The following is a 20880-nucleotide window of genomic DNA, read 5'->3' as shown; positions in this document are numbered from 1 at the left end:
ATAACTTACCGATTCTAATTTACCGATTCGGTACGGCTCGGTATTTAAGAACCGGTAAATTTTATTTACCTACATGAGGCCCAAAGTCTCCTGGTCACATCGTTGCTCCTGCTGCTAGTGCCGGGACACCTCCGTTGGAGGTAGCCGCGCGCTCTACAAATGGCACTAATAATAATAAAAATAATAATTAATTAACCCCACAAATAGGTAGTCTGTGATAGTCTGCTTCCAAAAAAGACTAAAAACAATTATTTTCAAACAAACATGGAGAGAGAGAAACTGTGAGACGTAGATAGGAGTCATTACATCACAGGCAAATCTTATTACAGTTTTATTGGTAGTAGCTTACTTTGTAGGTAAGTAATTATTAAAATATTTAAATGTATGTAATCCTTTATATATATATATATATCACAAAATTTATGACATGCCAGACAACTCACTCTGTCTATTGCCTGACATGCTTGTGTGGCCTCAGGTACATAGGCACCACCATACACAGTGTAAAGATATGCATATTGGAGCATATGCGTGCTATTGCTAACAAAGATTTAAGTTACCCTGTTGCCCGACATTTTGCTATTAAGCATAAGAGCAACAGGGATTTACTACCGTTTTTTAGCATTGACCATGTCCCGATCCAAAGCAGAGGAGGAGACAGAGTATTGAGATTAAGGAGATTGGAATCCCGATATATTATTGACCTACAAACAAAGAGTCCTAAAGGTCTTAATAGCGGGGAGGAATTAGTGTTACATTTGGGTACTTGATGTGGACAAGTCAAACCTGTATGAAATGTTTCAGTCTGCTGCCCAAACTAATAAGCAATTCTGCCCAAACTAAAAAGCAAATCACAGGTAGGCTTCCTAAAGATCTTTATGTCAAACGACAACACTAGACTCCTATGCCACATACTGGAACATACTAATAAGCTAACAGAACCGGCGGTGGGTATCACCCTAGATGCAGAGAAGGCATTCGATAGAGTCTCATGGGCCTTCCTGGAACAATGCAAGCATACATTTAACTTTGGGGAGGCATACATAAGGAAGGTACTGGCTCTGTACAGAGACCCCAGAGCACGCATTGTCGTTAAAGGATCACTTTCCGACCCCTTCACATTACAACACGGAACTAGACAGGGCTGCCCTTTATCCCCCTCATAATTCCAACTGGCCTTGGAGCCCCTTATCAGAGACATCAACACTAACAATGAAGTGAAGGGGATCAGAATTAACTATGTGGAAGTCCAACTAGCCGCCTATGCGGACGGCATCCTCATCGTGACAAAACAACCTAGGACCTCCATTGTGGGCCTGATAGACTCTATAGACACATATTCAACTCATTCAGGATACAAACTCAACATGGACAAATCAGAATGTAAACCCCTCAACATCCATACCACCAGAGACACCCTAGGGAGCTCGGGCCTGACATGGCAAACAGGCTTCATCAAATACCTAAGGATCCAATTTGGAAAGGACCTTAGGTCCACACTAGAAAAAAATGAGAAGCTAATGTTAGGGACAACAAAGACTCTCTTGGAGTCCTGGTCCCCCAAGTTCATAAGCTGGTGGGGCAGAATAGAAACGATCAAGATGATGATCACCCCAATGATTAATTACCTACTGAGCATGCTACCACTTCCACTCACTGACGACTTTCACCGCAAAATGGATAACCAGATTAATACATTCCTATGGCGAGGGAAAAAAGCGCGTATAAGTATTAAAGAACGTACACTAGACAAAAATCTGGGAGGACTAAACCTAGCAGACTACAGAACCTTTCAAACCGCTTTCCTAGTCAGGCAGGAAGCTTACTGGTTGACACCCCCCAAGGGTACACACCAGTATGGCTAACAATCGAGCGAGGCATCATAGAAAACCTAAACCCACTGATAGTACTAACAGCTAATAAACACATGCACGCCTCCAGCCCAATATTCAAAAACACAAAAATTGCCCTACTGAAAATAGACAAGAAAATGGAGGTCAGTGTAAGGAACTCGAAATGAGAGTCCCTGTGGGCCAACAGCAAGATTAAATACAGGGGGAAGTGCCTATCCATGGACGCATGGAAAATGAAAGGCATCTCCTACCCAGCAGAACTGGAGGAGGAAGGCAACCCCGTCACTTTTGATACGCTAAAACGCAGACATTGGCTACCAGACATCGAGTTCTACAATTTCCTAAAAATCAGAACAGCGCTCACAAAAGCCAAACTAGCACATCACACTCCATCAATTATTCAATATATGACGAAACTCAACAGAATAGGCCATCAGGTGTCACACTTGTATTAACTCCTACGACCAAGGACCACAAAAATTAATGATAAACCATCGAACAACTGAGCAAAACAACACAACACCTCACTAAGCGAACAGGACCTGGCTCAACTCTGGGCCTCCCCCTCACGGAACAAAATCTCCCCAGTACTATCACAAACAAAATTTTGGCGACTTCATGACATACTGGACCCCGGCACGACTAGCCGCACTAGGCCTCAGGGAAAACAACATTTGCTGGAACTGCGACAGCGATAAGGGTGACCTATAAGGGTGACCTAGCCCACCTCATCTTCTACTGCCCCAAAGTTAAAATCTTCTGGGAAAAAATCTTCGTTTTCATTAAAAAAGCGATGGAGTGCACACTGAAACCAGAGTTCTCTACCCTTACCACCGCATTCATGACCAAAGCACTTGAGTCACAACACGACAGGGACCTGGAAGACCTCCTTTTGACCTCGGCAGTGAAAATGGTCCTGTCCAACTGGAAGGATACAGCAAAGACATCATTCAAGGGCTGGTTCAATTGGGTGACACACCTCAGGGGCGCTGACAGCATCGCACTGCAAAACTCACCCTGGAGGCCAGTTACTAGGGGGATGTGGAAGCTGTTGGACGAGTATCTGGACCCCTACGAACCCCCGTGAGATCACTTGGGGGGGGGACGACTGCCCACAAAACAAATAGATACACGCCCAGAATAGACTGCTACGAAAGTAGTCTTCTTGTATCTATCTTCTCTCTCCCTTCTCTATTCTTTCTTTTTCTTTCAGCTGTCCTTAATCTTCTAACAAGACATTGGAATGGGGTACAGTCGAACATGTATATCACCTACCTGTAAACGTGACAACATCAGCCAAAGCATGACTAATACCCTGTAACAGTAAAGCGAATGTACCTGTATGAAAAATTCAATAAAAATACTTTGAAAAAAAAAATGTTTCAGTCTTAACAGTTGAACAATCTGCATACATATAAACGGGCCTAAGCCGATCCACGGCGAGATGTTATTCTGGGCGATACCTGGGTGTTTTAGAATTATGTGTGCCGATATACGGCGTGTTATGTTTGACACTGTTTATATCAAGCATGATATTAGAAATTATAATAGTCACCGGTTTAACATGTGACTCGGAATATGCTGAAGGGACACATGAATCAGGTACAATTGTACTGCTCTAAGATGGCGCTGATTCTCTGAATCATTATGTGAGTCCGCTCTTTGTGTTCATAGCAAGGGTGGCCCTCTGAGAACACATCAAACCGGGATGCCGATTTTCAGCTTAATTTTTAGCACCTAGAAGGATCAAACCCAGTAAGTTTTGAATGAAATGTCATACTGTGGGGTCAATAGTAACAGAAAGAATGCTGTTGTTTTATTGCTAAAGAAACAGGAAACTGATGCGAATGATCAATGTTTTTGAAAGAATGTTTCCGAAATAATATATATGCCGATATTTCAAAACAGCACTGTAATTAGACAGTAGAAGAAGGAATTGGCATGATAATAACGATGTATATGACCTCAAGATGGCGCCGATTTGCGGCAATGCTCAAAATTAAATTTAAGTGTGACGCCTTCCAGTGTGATCTCAAGAACACTCTTCCGTGCGTTGCAGGATTCCCTCCAGAGATGGACATGGACCCAAAATTGGTTCAGAAATGATCATTTTAATGCTCCTCACGAGTCGCCATTACGCGTTTTGGCTCGCTTGAGCCTTGATCACATATTTTTTTCTTTTTTTTCTTTTCAGAAAACCAACTGCGGGAAATACAATTTTACACACCAGTAGCTCATACCCGACACCTCTTATAAGAAGCATCCCTCTTGGAGAGTTTAGAAGATTACGATAAAGTACAGAGTGAGATTAAATATTGTTTTGTCTAAAAGGGTACGCACCTACAATTTTGGGGACAGCTTCTAAAAGAGCAAGAAGTATGAACAGAGAGAATATATTGTTTGAACTATCCAAAACCGCTATGAGAAAGAAGAACAGGGTGCCACACAGCATACACTGGTTTATATCAACATATAATACTGTACATACGAAAATGTGACAATTCTTTTTTTTTTTAAAGCACTGGCACTTTATTAGTGAGGATCCGGTAATAGACAGCAGGCAACGAAACATCCACGGATTACAAACAGAAAATCCAAGTCATTGAGGGACTATCTAGTGAGAAGAAAAAGATTGCTTGGGTGGTACACTAAAACACACTTGGTTTCAACAGGAGGAAGGTTTTAGAAAATGCTTGAAATATAAGGCATGTCAGCATGGGAAAAATATCTCATCTTTTAAAACAAGTTTTTTGCAAAACTGTAAACACAAGGGGATTTTTAACCTGTAGTGCACATCTTGAAGTGTCCGTGCAATAAAGCGTATGTCGGAAGCGGGGGCGTGGCTAACCGCCTAAGATGGCGGACGTGTTTTGGTGAGGCTACGGAACCTGGGGGGAAAAGATCCTGAGCACTCACCAGATTGAGGGCTGTGATTGCTGCATGAACGATAGAAATATGCTGCTTAATGTCCGGTTCAGTGATCATCTTGATCTGGGCCCGTGAACTGCAACGACACCGGAGATATCGGCACTCAGCCGCGTCCGCGGACACTGAGGCCTGCCTGCAATGCTACGCTGGAACTGGAGCGCGGTGTCCCCCGCCTCCCGCCCGATGCCTGGTACCCAGTAAAACACACCAAGTAGCGTGATTCACCCTGCCCGGCGGCTACCCCGCGACAAATATGGTGAGCATACTGAGCCGAGAGCTGATGTGAGGGGCCTTGTCGAGTGACTAGATAGGCCCACTGTGAACGGCTCGAAGTACAAGCGGTGAATGCTGGAGGCCGTGCCGGTGGCTGGGGGTGGCTGAAGCTGATCAGGCCCCTCCCACACTACTAATACATGGCGTGAGGAGAGCGGCATAGTGTTTATCTCGCTGATCAATACCTCTGCATTGGAGTGGGGATTGGGGCGAACTGCACCACAGCGCTGCGGCTGCTTGGATCCAATTGGCCTAACTGCGCACCTCCTAGACCAGGATGACGGGGCTGCTGGCCCGATGGACACGGAGCATAATGTGGGTGTGGTCCGCTGACCCCTGGGCCATTGTAGACCGCGACTGACCCTGCAGGGGTGAGGCCCCCCCTTTCCGCAGCTGATCCAGTATACTGGAGTGGGTCTTCCTTGAAAGCGGGACCATGGAGTGTTGAGAAGGCGCATTGCTACGGAGAATGATGCCCGGGCCCCTGCGACGGTCTAGGAATCATTGTTAATCGCAGATACACTGGTCTTCATCCCATGCCTTACTGGTGATACACACGTAGATGGCTGAGTGGGGTGGTGAATGGCACGGGACAGTTGTGCTCTCCTAGAAATCACGCGACACTCGGGGAGCGCTGAGAGTACTGCCAACCTTACCTTAAGCACTAGCACGCCACAGTAAACGGACATGGCCTGAAGGGTCTGGGGGGGAAGACACGGTGAGCTCTCTGGAGCATTTTGGAGCCCATCTCATAGACCCAGTACCCACAGTGGAGGCTGCACTAAGGATACAGGCGGCTGAGACCACGACGTACGGGGCGGAGTTCCGCCTCTACTAATACCCTGCAAGCGTCAGTCCTCCCCATTAGCAGCGGACCGCCGACATGGGAAGAGTTAAGGGGAAAGTGCTGGATGGCAACCCTGGCACAGGTGGCCCCGCTAATGGGCCCGAATCTAACACCAGACCCCCGTCACCTGGGGCCTTAGCCTCTGACTTTGCTGAGACCACTCCTGACAAACTGGATCTGATCCTAAAAGAAGTTTGAGAATCCCGCATGGTAATAGAGCAACAAATCGGAACTCTCACGACTGGCCTCACCCTTCTCCGAGTGGACCATGGGAAAATGTCTGAGACAGTACAAGAACACAACAAAGCGCTCACCAATATGGAACCCCAAATTGCAGAACATACTACACAGCTTCAAACACTACAACAACAAGTTACTGGTCTCCAGGACAGAGTCGAAGACGCGGAGGGCAGGAATCGCCGTAATAACATACGCGTCATAGGCCTTCCAGATCGCAGCGAAGGCACCAAGGCTGTGGACTTCATAGAAGCCTGGTTCCGAGAATATGTGACCCAGGATGGCCTATCACCATATTTCTGTGTGGAACGGGCACACCGAATCCCAACGGGAGCGCCAAATGCAGGGGCACCCCCACGAACCCTGATTGTCAAAATACTAAACTACAGGGATCTGGAGATGGTACTACAAAAAGCAAGAGAAAAAACACAAATCCAATTTGAGAATCAAAGAATTTCGATGTATCCTGATTACACACTCCAGGTACAACGCCAACGATCATCCTGTCAAGCAGTCAAGAAGAAACTACGAGCGGCCCAACTTAAATATGCGTTGCTATTCCCGGCCAGATTAAAGATTATCCACGACCGGAAAACACACTTCTTTGATAGCCCAAACAACACAGAGGAATGGCTGGAAGTGATGAACCTAGACTCGAGCCAGAGCGGACTATCGGGCTCAGCACGCCAAGGCCCAGTGAAACCTCCGAGACATGGGCCCGACGTACTAACAAGAGCCTAACAGAGTAACACTGCCATTGGTCTGACTCACGATCAGCAGATGGCCGGCAGGGCAGAGGCACTGGCCGTGGCCAGATCTTTTCAGGATAGCATCCCCAAGATCCTGACTGATTCGGAGGAAAGCACCATCAAGTCAGACTCTGACCACAGCCTCACTCTGTTCCGCTCGGTGACACCTCAGACTGGGGACGAGTTAGTAGATAATTGATGTATCTCGCTAACACAAATGTTCAAACTTTGGTCGAGAAGGTGTATGCATATCAGCTGGAACACCAGGCGCACCAGTATCCTTTTAACGGCCCTTTGGTGACTCACCTGAAACGCTGTGAAAGTTTATTACTGTATTGATAATTAAGGCTCGGTTGCCTGATGATTATGTCATTACTATTTTTGGGGTGATGTTATCCTACTCGCTATGTCATGATATAGATGTCTGCAACAAATCATATCTGGTTTGCCCTCGTATACTATTTACATTTACGATGAGTCCATAGTTGCACTATAGCAGAAGCAACTGGCACACCGATACCGTTCACTATCCTATGTCTGTTCTAATCGTAATGCCCTGAATAACTGTGATATATTCTTTTTCTACTGCTGTAAAGTACCCAGCCTGGCTGATAATGCTTCACAGACCAGTGTAGAGGTTGATATCACCTCTCTGCCGAGACGTAGAATGCATAACTAAGGCGATATACATATATTTTGTACTGATTTGTATTTACCCCCACCACAATCCATGAGGGGGCCGGAAGAGTGATATAGCAGAAGTTATAGTTATAACGATATCCTTGTACAATCCTTTGTTTATAGTGGCCAATCTAAACATAATCAAACCCCTTGGAGATGTATTATTATACAGTTCTGTAGTATACAGCTTGTCTACTAATGCAGCGCAGAACTTTATAGCTGCTGTTCTCTGTACGAACTGCTCAGGTAACGTAAAGATATGTCTGAATGAGGCGATTGTACTGTCTTTGCAATTATATGTTTACACACCCCCCCGGGCTCTGTTGAGCTACCAGGACACTGCAGTTGCACCAACCACGATATGGATGGTGGCAGTGACCCCCACTAAGCAAATGCACCGTTACGTGGTACCTATATGTTGGGAATCTTTGTTGGGCCCAGCGTTGTTTGTTGGCTGAGCCGAGAATTATTACTTTTAAGGAAAAGGGGAACTCCTGGTCTGCGACAGTTAAACGGCTCCTCGCTACAAGGAGCTCTTACAATCTGCTGACTTGGAATGTGCAGGGGTTGGGGCTGTACAAAAAAGACACCGTGTTCATGCTCACTTACTTAGGCGCAAAGCCCATGTTGTGTTCCTCCAGGAGTCGCACCTTACTGACTCAGGCTTTAGAGACCCAGAAAAAATGGCGAGGCAGTATATATTCCACTAATTACTCAGCGTTTGCCAGAGGAGTGACCATCTGGATCCGGCATTGGGTCCCATTCGCGGAGCTCGATCATCGCATAGATGACCAGGGTAGATATATCTTATTGAAAGGAACTCTTGATTGCGTAACCGTGCTCCTGGGCTGTATATATGCCCCTAAGTTTGAACAGGACAAATTCTTCCACCGTTTGGGTGCAGCCCTTGTTGGGTGGGATACGATTCCCTGGATTCTGGGAGGAGACTGCAATACAGTACTAGATATAGACCTAGACAGGTCCCACCCCCCACTGCATGGCGCTGGTGCCTGCAAGCAAGCGGACCTCCTAAAAACATGGTTAGATGGATGGGGACTGTCGGATGTCTGAAGATTAATGCACCCTACTCACAAAGAATACTCCTTCAATTCGCCGGTCCATCACCTTCACACCAGAATAGATAGATTTTTATGCTCACACACCATTGCTACACATATCAGTCAGTCCACTTACCTAGCCAAGACATTTTCGGACCACAATCCCCTAGAACTCACACTTACCTGGGGACGAGTACCGACCCCAGTGCCCACCTGGAAATTGTGGCCCCAGTTTACCTGACACCGCGCAGACCCAGGACTTTTGCTGACCGGAAGCAGGAAGGAGAATTCACAGAGGCAGAATCCTCGGAGGAGAGAGGTTGCCGGCTGCCGGCTCTCAGCACACAGCTTTTCAGAGCCTGACTCCGACGCTCAACCCTCGGCACTCAGCCCTGCCCAACTCCGACCGTGAGGCAGTCAGTGAAGACACGGGCAGAACGAGGAACCGCGGGCAGGACAGCGAGGAGCCGCAAGGGAGCCGGCAGGGGGCATAGAGAACCACAGCGGTCACAGCGGTCCGACCACAAGGCAAAAGGCACTACAAGGCACTACAAGGCACAAGGTACCAGGAGCACCGAGGGGGACGGAACGTGGAGTGTGGCGCACTGTGTGTGGCGTGTTTGTCACGCTGTTGTGTGGGCGCTTTATAGGAGCACAGGAGTGGAGGAGAGGCAAGGCAGGGGTCAAAAAGAGCGTGGGAGCGCGGCCATAATTAGTGGCTCTGCCCCCGTTGTTCATACTGTTTCCCGATGCAGACAACTGACACCTAAGTTGGGATGGTATTTATTCACAAAGATGAAGCTGTCAAAGTACATGCTGCCACCTTTTGATAGCAAATCAGGGAGCGACTGAACAACTGTCCCACTTCCCCTGCGGCGCACTCGGAGGATCGCCTGACGAATTCGGCCGCTGGGAGCGGCGGTCTTGGAAGGGTGGAGCCGGCGGGAGTGGTGCGCAGCATACGGCGCTGCCTGGGAGGCGGAGGGAGAGAGGCGTTCACACGAGGTGGGTTCCGGAGCGGTGCCTGGAAACGGGTGCGGCCCCGCGAGGGTGAAGGAACTGACAAGCATAGACCCTTAAGCAGCAGAAAATCGGCTTGAAACACAGGTTGGTGTGCAGGAGGGAGCTGGAAACAACAGCGACATATGATAGAACTGTGAGCTGGACTCCGGCCTCACCTAGTGATACAATCTGCCTAGGAGCTCCATTGGGAACATTGGGGAGCAACATTATCATAAAGCAACAGAACTGTGGGACCTCTTTAGTTAAGTGGTTATCCCCCCCTGGGGAACGACAGGGCGCGCTTTTGCCTGTAGCGGGCAAACAGTTTTACCTGTGTTCTGGTCTCCCAGCAGCAGTTTCTTGGAGGGCCCACGCCAGCAAGCTACGGTGTTCTTCTGCCGCTGCCGCGGTTTGAATCCTCGCGGCCGCAGTGAGCAGACTACACATCCCAGCAACCTTAGCGGGAGACACCCGCCCACGTCAGCAACATCGCGCTCGAAGGCGCATAAATTAGCCGGGAGCCCCCGCGACGCGGGATCGCGCGCGGGTCGGCGCCGGGAGAAGCCCGGGACAAGGGCGGGACCGTTTGTGGCCGTTAGTGGCCGGAAGAGGCTGGGCTGGTCCATCCCTTTGAGTCCCACTCCCTTGAGCTCTGACAGTCTGAAAGGTTTGCCTAACTATTCGTAAATTCTGGCCATTGGTGTAGTACCTATATTCTGTGCTATAGCAAATTGTGATAGGGGAGTGGCTAATATCATATTGTAATTTATTTGTTGTGTATATGTATATGGTTATTTAGCTGGTTCACCATCCTGTATAATACGCTTTAGGTTTGTACTCTTTAATAGAACTTGCACAATGAGAAAGCGTAATACCCATAAAACCTTACTTGCTCACAACCAAAATGCGATTACACCACAGCTTCCTAGCTTAACAGCGATAGACCGTATGTTACAAAAGACGATTGGCGTGGTGGCAAACGCCATTGAAAGTACGGAACGTCGCTTATCATTGCCCATGGGTTGTGTCCCTCCCCTCCCCCATCCTGATCTGTCACTACTTACTACCAATTCTCAGGATTCTACCCTATTACCTTCCTTTGTATTGCTTCCAATGACTTGTCAGGTTCCTGACACCGTAGTTGTGTCTTCTATGGATAATCATGTGTCCCCTAACCCTCCCCCTTTGCCATCCCACTCAAGGCTATCCCAGTCGCCGATCATATCAGCATCCCCTCCAGGTGGTTCCCAATTAATTACCAATTGTTCAAGGTCACTTAATTTGTCTGGGACCTCAGAGGATGCCCAAATCATGAGCTCGCCTCATGTAATTACCCGAGGTCAGTCTGCTAGGCTTAGATCTGAGTTATCTCATGGGGTAAATCCCTTTGACCAAAGATCTAGTGGGGGTAGGGGAAATGCAAAAAATAAAAAGTACCAAAAATCCAAGAAGCGCAAGATATCTCTTGAAAATTCTGATGTTAGTCATTTATCTGACAACCCTATTATAATACCAGAAACTGGTGGTGTTATTCCTGGAGACTCACCCTCACATAGGCTTGAAGCACTAGCAGGAAGACTCCCGGTACAACCCAACAACGAAACTATTAATACTAGTCCCACATTACTCCAGAGTGACGCTTTAAACCGGAAACATCCCCTAAGCCGTGCTCAAGAGGTTCCTCTAATTGACTGTATTGAAAAAACTATGAAGTCTCTTTTACTTCCGGTCAATGAGAGGCTTAAAGCTTTATCTACTAGGTTGGATAAGCTTGAGCAAGATATCCTTGACAACTTCTTCTCCTTAAAATCTCTTATTAAATTGCACGCAAAAAATAGTTCTATCTCACAGGAGCAGAAGTCACAAGATCCATTGCTAATGCATACTGTTGCTATCTTAGAAAATAATAATGTTACCCCGGGTAATGTGGGTAGTGACAACTCTTCTGCATTAAGCTCGAAAAAAGGAAATAAAACGAGCAAAAGTTTAGCAACAAAAACCAATAAGGTGTTCAGAGCCGACCAAGCTTCCCAACCTAAGGCCACCCTCAATATCCCTAACAATGGAGCTATTGCGGGAAGTGAGAGAGTCGGTCCTGCCACATCTTTACAAAATTCTGGTGATAAATCCACTCCTGAGAATGCAATTGCAGTGAGGGCAAAATTGTTAAATGGTGTAGGCAGGGGTGACAATGAACAGTCTAGTCCCCCTAATATTGACCTACCTTCAGCCAGCATGCCTTATGTAGTAGTATTGGTAGGAGTCCCTCAGCTGCCATCTGGTAAGATTGAAGCATACTCGGAATTGAAAAATAAAACTATTTATCACTTGAACAAAACCTGTCCTCTCCCTCGACAGCTAGATGGGAAGGTCCTGTTTGTTAGAAGGGTTGGCTGGTTAGGCAACAGACGCAAGGAGGTCCTTGGTGACTGTATTATAGTCAATTTTCGTGATGCTCAGGCCGTGAAGTTTATCTGTAACCACCAGAATGAGTCCTCTAGCAGCACAATCAGAGTAGTTGGTTTAGATTTCTTTTATCCCTGTCAAGCTTCCCAAATACCATGGCCAGTACAGGGCAATAGATTTCGGGTTAGGCATATGAATGAGCACCACCCTTGTGCTACTTCTACCTATGGCTATAAGGGGGAATTTTTTGACCACAACTTAGGGTTTTGACGTATCCATCAGTCCCCCTCGTATTTACAAATCAACCCTATTGATCCCTTCTCTTTGGTGTCCCATTTAGTGGATATAAGTAGCACTCTGGATCTGGAAACCTCTTCCCATTGTACTCCCACTCTCATTCAAACCAATGTAGTGGTTAACTCCCCTAGAGATCAATCCGATCCAACATTGAATTGCATTAGTCCTACCCTGGAACCACTTAAAATTATTAGTTGGAACTTGGCTGGCATAAATAGGAAGTTGGGCCTGCCAGAATGGAACTCTCTGGTAGAAGATCATAAGATCTGTATTTTCCAGGAGACCTGGAGTCTGAAGCCCCTCCACAGAGTCGGGTATGCTACCTTCTTTCTGCCCGCAATACCCTCAAGTACAGGGAAGGGCCGCCCATCCGGGGGTCTCCTTATATGGGTAAGCGTTACGCTTGGATGTAATATCTCGCAAAAAAATACCAATTGCCCGGATATAATGAGAATTTTACTGAGAGGTCCCAATAGGGGGAGAGCACTGGAAATAATCAATGTTTATGCCAGGGGTCCTAAAAATGGTTCCATTTCCCCTACAGTAACTCTCCTCGAAAATGAGCTCAGAGCCGGCAGTGATGGGGCTCAGGTGTTGGTCGCGGGAGATTTTAATTGCTCATTTGAGCCCCTTGCGACCGAAGATATTTTGGACCTGGTGGAAGATGATCTAAAAAGAGGCATACCACCATTAACCATTAAACCAATTAAAAAGTGGTCCCAAAGGGTGATACAACTAAACGCGTTGACTATGGAGTTCGGATTGAGAGCTGTAAATGGCCGCACTGTCTCAGACTCAATGGGTGCAGACACCTACAATAGGGTGAATTGCTCCTCACGGATCGATTATATCCTACTGGATTTCTCACTTTGGAACTCGGTTCAGGATATGACGGTCCTATCTACTATTGAGAGTGATCATAACCCGCTGTCTCTAACCCTTAATGATCTATGGCTCAGTAAGACAAATGGATTGAGTCATAAGCCTGCCCCTAAAGTTTTACTATCCAATTGTGGGCGGCGTCTAAAGTGAAACAAAATAGCTTTAGACGAAACCAAACTCAATCTTATAGACCAGACCTTGTTGACCTCTCAAACAGAGCTTGATGCTATTTCTCAAAGTCCCCTTGCAATAGGTAGGGTAACCCTAATCTTTGAAGAAGCAATCAAAACTATAGGGGAGATTTTCTTTAAACAAGTGCCCCGGGGCAAAGCCATAACAAATCCACAGCTGAAGGGCACCCACGATTGGTTTACCCCTGCATGTAGGCAGGCAAAAACAGCATTAATTAAAGCAATTAAGGGTAAAACACAATCCCTAATACAGTCCAATAGGACGAATTACAAACGGGTGATAGCTAGTGCCAAAAAGGATTGGGAGGATGAGTACTGGTATACCCTGAAGAAGGCTAGCTCTGCTAAGGATCCTAGACTTTTTTGGGATACTATCAGAGCTAGGAATAGACCTGATAGTAACCATATCACATGCAGTATTACTGGACAAGCATGGTTTACCCATTTCTCCCAACTGTATACTTGCCCACAGGGGTCTAGCATTGGAGCACCATTTGACTACTCTGATTTGGAGGGTGATATGACCGAGCCCGATTATACAACTAAAGAAGTAGAGTCTGCTATTAAAACTATCTTGCCCCAAAAAGCGGCAGGGCGTGACGGTATTCCTGGCGACTTTCTCCGCTATGATATTCCAACGTGGGGGAAGCTTATACATTCCCTGCTTGTTGCCATCCATAAAGGTGCGGCAGTCCCGGAATCATGGAAGGGCGCGGAGGTAGTCCCTATTTTTAAAAAGGGTATAAGGGACGAGCCTTCTAACTACCGCCCTATAAGCTTATTGGATACAACCCAGAAGGTAGTCGGGAAGGTCCTATTGGGGAGGATCCAACAATGGATTGAAGACAATGATATCCTCTCCAATTACCAAGCGGGGTTCAGAACAGGCACGGGAACAATTGAGCAAGTATTTAGATTAATGCTGATCTATTGGAAGGTCGTGGTTATAGGCAAAGGCAGTCTTTATCTCGCTTTTATTGACTTAAAGACTGCCTTTGACCTTGTGCCTAGGGAGATCCTATGGGAGGTCCTCTATAAAATGGGCCTCCCACGCTATATTCTTTCAATGTTGATGAGGCTCCACGATGGTAATTTTGCCCAAATTAGATGGGGTACACAGGGCGAGAAAACAAACAAAATCCCGGTGAATAGAGGGGTCCGTCAGGGATGTGTTCTTGCTCCCACCCTTTTTTCTCTATATGTCAACGGTGTGGTTGAGCATTTGTTAAAAGACCCTTCAGACGAACCATCCCTGGCGGGCGAGCGTGTTCCAACTCTCCTCTTTGCGGATGACACGCTGTTGTTATCCAAATCCCCAATGGGCCTTCAGAAGCTCCTTAACAACTTTCAGACCTTTTGCTTGGAGCGGGGATTGGTCATTAATACTGACAAAACCAAATATTTGGTGATGAACCCCCCAAAAAAACTCGCCCGACCCCCTGTCCTGAATTCAGTACCCTTAGGTAGGGAGAGGGTATTTGATTACTTAGGAATACGCATCTCGCAAACAATGCAATGGACCTCCCACTTATCCAAAATGCTTCTAAATCATAAGAGGGTCACAGGGGCCCTACTAAAGGAACAGCGTCTCTGCACAATAAGACCGATAGCCCCGATTGTAGACATCTATAAAGCAAGAGGAGTTAGTTCAGCTCTATATGGAGCTGAACTATGGGGTACCCAAAATATAGATGAACTTTCCAAATCGGAAAACAAATTTTGTAGGTCATTGATGTTGCTCCCTCAGGGTACGCCAACTTTACCGTTGATGTTTGATTTAGGCTGTCGTTCTATAGCTGATCTTGCAAAACTCCGGCCATTGCTCTTATGGGCCCGGTTGTGGCGAGTCCCAGAACTCGCCAAATACGCAAAAGGACTGTCCGAAATAATGGCATCATCAGGATGGCACAAAATAAAGTGGTTGAGAGATGTTAAAGCTTTACTTATTGCTCTTGGACTAAGTGAAGCATGGGACAATAGATCATCTCCACCAAAGGCAACTCTAAAGTCTCTATACTGGAATTGGGTTATGTCCCGAACATATGCTGATCAGTCCCTGGGAAAATTAACGGAGGACTTCCTGAAGTTCAAGGACTTACCCATTCGGGAACTGTATCTGGACATTATTTAAAAACCGTTCGATAGAGCACTCTATTTTCAGTTTAGAGTTGGGACTCTCCCACTAAGAGCATTTACAGCACGGTGGAAAATCCCGGCACAGACAACTGCCTTTTGCCCTTTTTGTACAACTTGCACCGAGACCCTAGCGCATTTCTTGTTCCAATGCCCGGAATATGTAAAACCCAGGAAAAAGTGGCTCAAAGCATTGTGTCGGCTTTTAGGCACTAGGTCACACATTGAGGCCCTGCGTATCCTAACGTCAGATTCACGCCCACTTTATGTCTGTGGTTTATCTAAATTTTTATCATGGGCCTGGTATTTACGTAGCAAAAGGCTTAAAATTAATGTTTAATTCCTTTTTATTGTTAAATTGCTAATTGCTTTTAACTTGTACAGAATGTATTTATTTCTTTGTTGAAAATTGATGAAATCTAGTGATTCTTGTAAATGTTTTTAAAAAATGGAAAATCTATTTATATTCAGCTTTTATGATATGTTTTTATCGAAATAAAGCCTTTTTGACTTGACTTGACATTTTAAATTCGCTCTCAGTGCTGCAATTTTGGCATGCCCTAAGGAGTTCACCATAGGGGATACTCTATTTGAGTGAATTGGGATAGTAACTTCCAGCATGAAGAACACTATTCTCAGCTGTTTCCTTTCGGTGTGGTGAGGTTACTAAAGTGTTGTTTTCCACATGCAAAGTTATGTCCAAATACTCACTGTAGTCTCTGCTCATCTTATAAGTGAATTTAAGGTTCAAATCCTTACATTCCAAAATGTTAATGAACTCTGAAGCTAACTTGATGTCTCTATCACAAATTAAAAAAAGGTCACTGATATATCTGATCCAAATTTGGATATGTGTGGTGTATTTCTCATTTGTACCCATCCAGACACCCTCTTGCTCCCACCAGACTAGCAAAATATTTGCAAAACTGGCGTGCAGCAGGTGCTCATGCTTTCAAACAGCTGCTCCTTATGTCTCTTGTATGTGCTGCCCTGGGAGCATTCTACATAATAGAGCAAATCGTTCCTGTATAAAGGTGCGCTATGGCACAAACAGGATAAATTAGCCCTATCTATGATAGGACCCCAGGTACTTTCTCTATTTTCTTTCCGCCCCTTTCTCTTCTTCTTCCTTTGGGCTTTTAGCATGATAAATGTGTCTTGTTTCTGTTTTACAAGTTGAAAGTACTGAAACAAAATTATAGGGTGAATTCCTAAAGGGGTCAATACAAATTGTTCATTGATTTCAGAACTTATACTGGAGCTAGATCCAGTTGACAAAAGTTCCTGTTTTTCGTTGCTGTTTTGTTATTTTTAAATCTCTTTGAACCGAATCAAAGCTTTTAAGAAGGGTTATGATTCTTCCTTCAGCATAATCACTGTTGTCTCGTATAAATTTGCATTGCTTTTCGGCCTTTATGGCTTCCTCATAGAAATGAAGTCTTCCTTTTAAAGCCGTTAAACAAATTGACAACACCACTTTCTTCTTTGTGTTGGTCTATTTGTTCTCGTAGATTCAACAGATCTTTCCTATTTGTTTCTAAATCAATTTTGGCTTATTTGATAAAAAGTTCCATCATACCTTTGCATGTCTTGGCCCTAAACTTAGCCCATTCTTTCAACAATTCTGGATTTGGATTTTCATAGGTGGGTATAATAAAATTACGTAGGCCCCAAGGCACCCGGCCAGCGTCTATATATTTTGCTAACGAGGTAATTTCCCACCATTTACCCAACTTTCGCGTTGCTAATTTATCCAACAATGATAGGTTCTGTTTAATCGATAATTCCGTCCGGGATTACTGAACCATTTTACTCACAGTGTCCTCAATATCTACATTTTTATTGAGTAGGCAAAGTGGCTTTTCCGAATCACTCATTTCAAGAAGATCAGTGGACAAATACCAATGCGTTTCACACGATATCAGTGCCTGTTGTTATCTATGAGAGATATTTCTTCAAATATGTTTAAACGTAGCCAAGGCACTACTGAAATTAAGTCTTTTTGTGTTCACCACCTGAAATTCCATTCACAAACAGCGATGTGGTACATAGGCTGCTTGTTAGTTCTGGCAAGCAGTGGATCTACTCTGGGAGAGATTTGAAATGGGTGCAGGCATAGTTAGGCGCTGTGGGAGTAAATTCCATTTTAGAGCCCTCTGACCCTAACCAGACGGGACACTCAACTGCAGCACCCGACATTACCTGCTTACATTATAGTCAGCGTGTTGATTGTTTCCAATTTCTGTTCTTCCACTCGATGTGGGCGAATCAGCATTACATCTACTTCCACTAACCCTGCTACGGTTATCGTGGCAGTATTGGTGGAAGTGTATATTATATATATATATATCCTCCTGGTCCGTGTCTGCTTTGAAGCTGTTCTACGGAATCTGGGGATTATATATATATATATATATATATATATCCTCTCAGCCTTCATGCAGAAATGCCCTCCAATTCACCACACGTCCAGAGGGTGAGCAGAAGAACGGCACGACACAATCCTTTGCGACGAGGTAATTTATTATTTTTTTGTTGAATAAGCCTCCATTTGTCACAGGGCCATGTACAGCAAAGTGCAGAGGTGCATACAAAGAAAGATGACCTACGTGTTTTGGCTTGAGCCTTCTACAGGGTCATATATATATATATATCAAAATTCAAAGTTGCCCTTTCGTGAGATGCACTCACAGGGCGGTTCCGCTGGTAATACCAGGAGGTGCGTTTCAATGCAGGAGGCACTTGTGTGTTACCAGCAGAACTGCCCTGCCAGTGCATCTCATGAAAGGGCAACTTTAAATTTTGGTATTTAGTGGTCCTGCCTGGGCCACGAGATTACACCGCCACGTTACCCTGGTGGGTCTCTAGCTGTTTATTGGGGCAGTGGTCAGTGGAGCTGGACTATTTTCAAGTGTGACTGTGTGGGACACGTTATGGTGCCTTTAAGAACTTTGTTTTGCAATACAACCAATGGCAGCAACCCACGTGGGTAGGAATATGACTACGAGTCCCAGGAGTCAATGCGAAAATACTCACCTTAGCGCAATGCGTTGGCAGAATACCAGGAGGTGCGTGTCCATGCAGGAGGCACTTGTGTGTTACCTGCGGAACCACCCTGCGAGTGCATCTCACGAAAGGGCAACTTAAAATTTTGGCATTTAGTGGTCCTGCCCGGGCAACGAGATTGCACCGCCATGTTACCCTGGTGGGTCCGTAGCTGTTTATTGGGTCAGCGGAGCGGGGTGACGCTGGACTTTTTGCAAGTGTGACTGTGTGGGACACGTTATGGTGCCTTTAAGAACTTTGTTTTGCAATACAACAGATGGCAGCAACCCACATGGGTGGGAATACGACTATCAGTAACAGGAATTAATGTGAAAATACTCACCATAGCGCAATGTGTTATTAAATATGAGGGGATGTAACTGGTGGTCTCTGCTTGCCATTCTTTGTAGGAACTGCCCAGGAAGAAGGGCGTGAGCCCGAAACACATTGGCAGAATACCAGGAGGAGCGTGTCCATGCAGGAGGCACTTGTGTGTTACCAGCGGAACCGCCCTGCGAGTGCATCTCACAAAAAGGGCAACTTAAAATTTAAAAAAGCCACAAGGTATGGTGTGTGTTGTGTGTGTTGGTAAACATAACTGGATTGAATTAGAGTAATATGCCACGTGTGAGAGAGAACCATAACTCACGTTTTGTAAGAAATTGTGTTATTGCTTAAGGGGGGTAGAACCCCCACTCAGGCAACAACCACAATCTTTGCCCACCAAATTGACCTGTGCTTAACCCCATAGTAGCTTGGCATAAAAGCAGTCAGGTTTAACGTTAAGGCACTGTGTAAAGTATATATGCAGCACACAAACAGTAATGAAGTGAAAGCACAACAAAAGAGAAATCTGAAACCAATTTAGAAAATTTGAGTCACTTTTAATAAATAACATGATACCAGAACAGCATAAATCCAATCAGTAGAACCGGACATATTGAATTTGACAGTTTTAAGTAAAAATTGTGGTAAGAAGTAGAGAGCGTCAACTGGGGGTATCTGGTTGCCCTGGACCAGGACAAAGTCACAAGATCAGGCTGACTATGATGGAGTGCAGGCCAGGCACAAGATGAGCACAGGACCAAGTGTGGCTTGCTGGGACTTGTACATTAGATCCTTGGTGCGAGGATGTGTGGTGATGCTTTGTAGGGCTTTGTTTTGCTCTGCATCAATTCTGATGAAGCTTTCAGCTGTGTAGTGCGGTTTTTTGTGGCTTGGCATTATTCAGCTTCAGTTCTGATGACGCTCTCAGCTGTGCAGCGAGGCTTTGCATCCATTGGCGATGGTTCTGATAAAGCTGTCAGTTGTGCAGTGAGGCTTTGCTTAGCTTTGTGTCGCTTCCCAACAGATTTAATTGAACCTTAAGTTAGGCAAAGAAGAGCTCCCTCTGATTCAAGCCCACATCCTAGAAACTGGGGTTGCACGACTTAGGGGTCAGGAACTCATTCCAGCAGAGGCTAGCAGCAGATCTCAGGCAGGTCTAGTAAGTTGCAGGTCCAACCAGGTCCAGTTGCAGCAGACCAGCTGGGCATTTGCAGGGAGGCCTCTGAAGCTTGTTGTGTACCTGTAGCTCACACAGGCAGTTGGTCAACTGACCCTCGGAGTCACTCTGGGTAGCCTGGATGAAGATAAGCAGGACCAATGTACCTTCTCAGACAGCATGTCACTGACCATGTCATGAGTGATGTAATATGTGACGTCATCAGCAGTGCATTGCGGGGGCGCGAGTTATAGTTAGCTGAACTAACTATAATAGGGGAATTTCTAGGGTTTTGTACGAGGGAAATGTCCAGCTAACTATAACGCCCCTGAAACCTTTGGTTTTTTCAGTGAATTTCTAAGGTTTTTTAAATGCCAATTCCTAACTATAACGCCCCTGAAACTTATGGTTTTTTCAGTGAATTTCAAAGGTTTTTTAAATACTAATTCCTATCTATAACTTATCTCTGAAGATATCATGAAAAGCATTCTTTTTTTAAAGTAGGGTGCACATTAGTTTTGTGGAAAAGCATCTTTGTGGTTGGTTAAGAAAAAGCAGTTTCAACGTGGAGTACATATCAAAGGATAACATTTGCTCAGATCAACCACACCTGCTACTTGCATTTGAAAGGCACTGTTCGAACTTAAAACAATCGTCAACTTTTAACCTGCACGTGTCGTTAAATATTCAAGAAAATGTTACAAAAAATTATCGTTAAGTTTTAAAAAATTGATGAACTTTTAACCTGCACGTGTTGTAGATTGTTCTAGAAAGTGTGTTGATAGAATACGTTGCACTTCTGACTTCTATGTGTT

At 45.4% G+C, this 20880-nt stretch overlaps 1 protein-coding gene and 1 long non-coding RNA gene across 3 annotated transcripts in view; one reads left to right on the top strand and one right to left on the bottom strand.

Moving 5' to 3' along the window:
• The window catches only part of LOC146860569 (uncharacterized), a 103823-nt gene extending 84682 nt beyond the window's left edge, over nt 1-19141 (top strand). Inside the window, exon 5 of the long non-coding RNA XR_014978829.1 lies at nt 18993-19141. This is a non-coding gene — a long non-coding RNA (uncharacterized LOC146860569). The remainder of the gene's footprint in view (nt 1-18992) is intronic.
• SLCO3A1 (solute carrier organic anion transporter family member 3A1) overlaps nt 1-20880 on the bottom strand; it is an 856588-nt gene that overhangs the window by 103887 nt on the left and 731821 nt on the right. The window lies entirely within an intron of this gene.

This window comes from Triturus cristatus, chromosome 3_1 (genome assembly GCF_964204655.1).
Source record: "Triturus cristatus chromosome 3_1, aTriCri1.1, whole genome shotgun sequence".
Lineage (NCBI taxonomy): Eukaryota > Metazoa > Chordata > Amphibia > Caudata > Salamandridae > Triturus > Triturus cristatus.
Note: the sequence above shows the minus strand (reverse complement) of the source record. Positions and strands in the feature narration are given on the sequence as shown.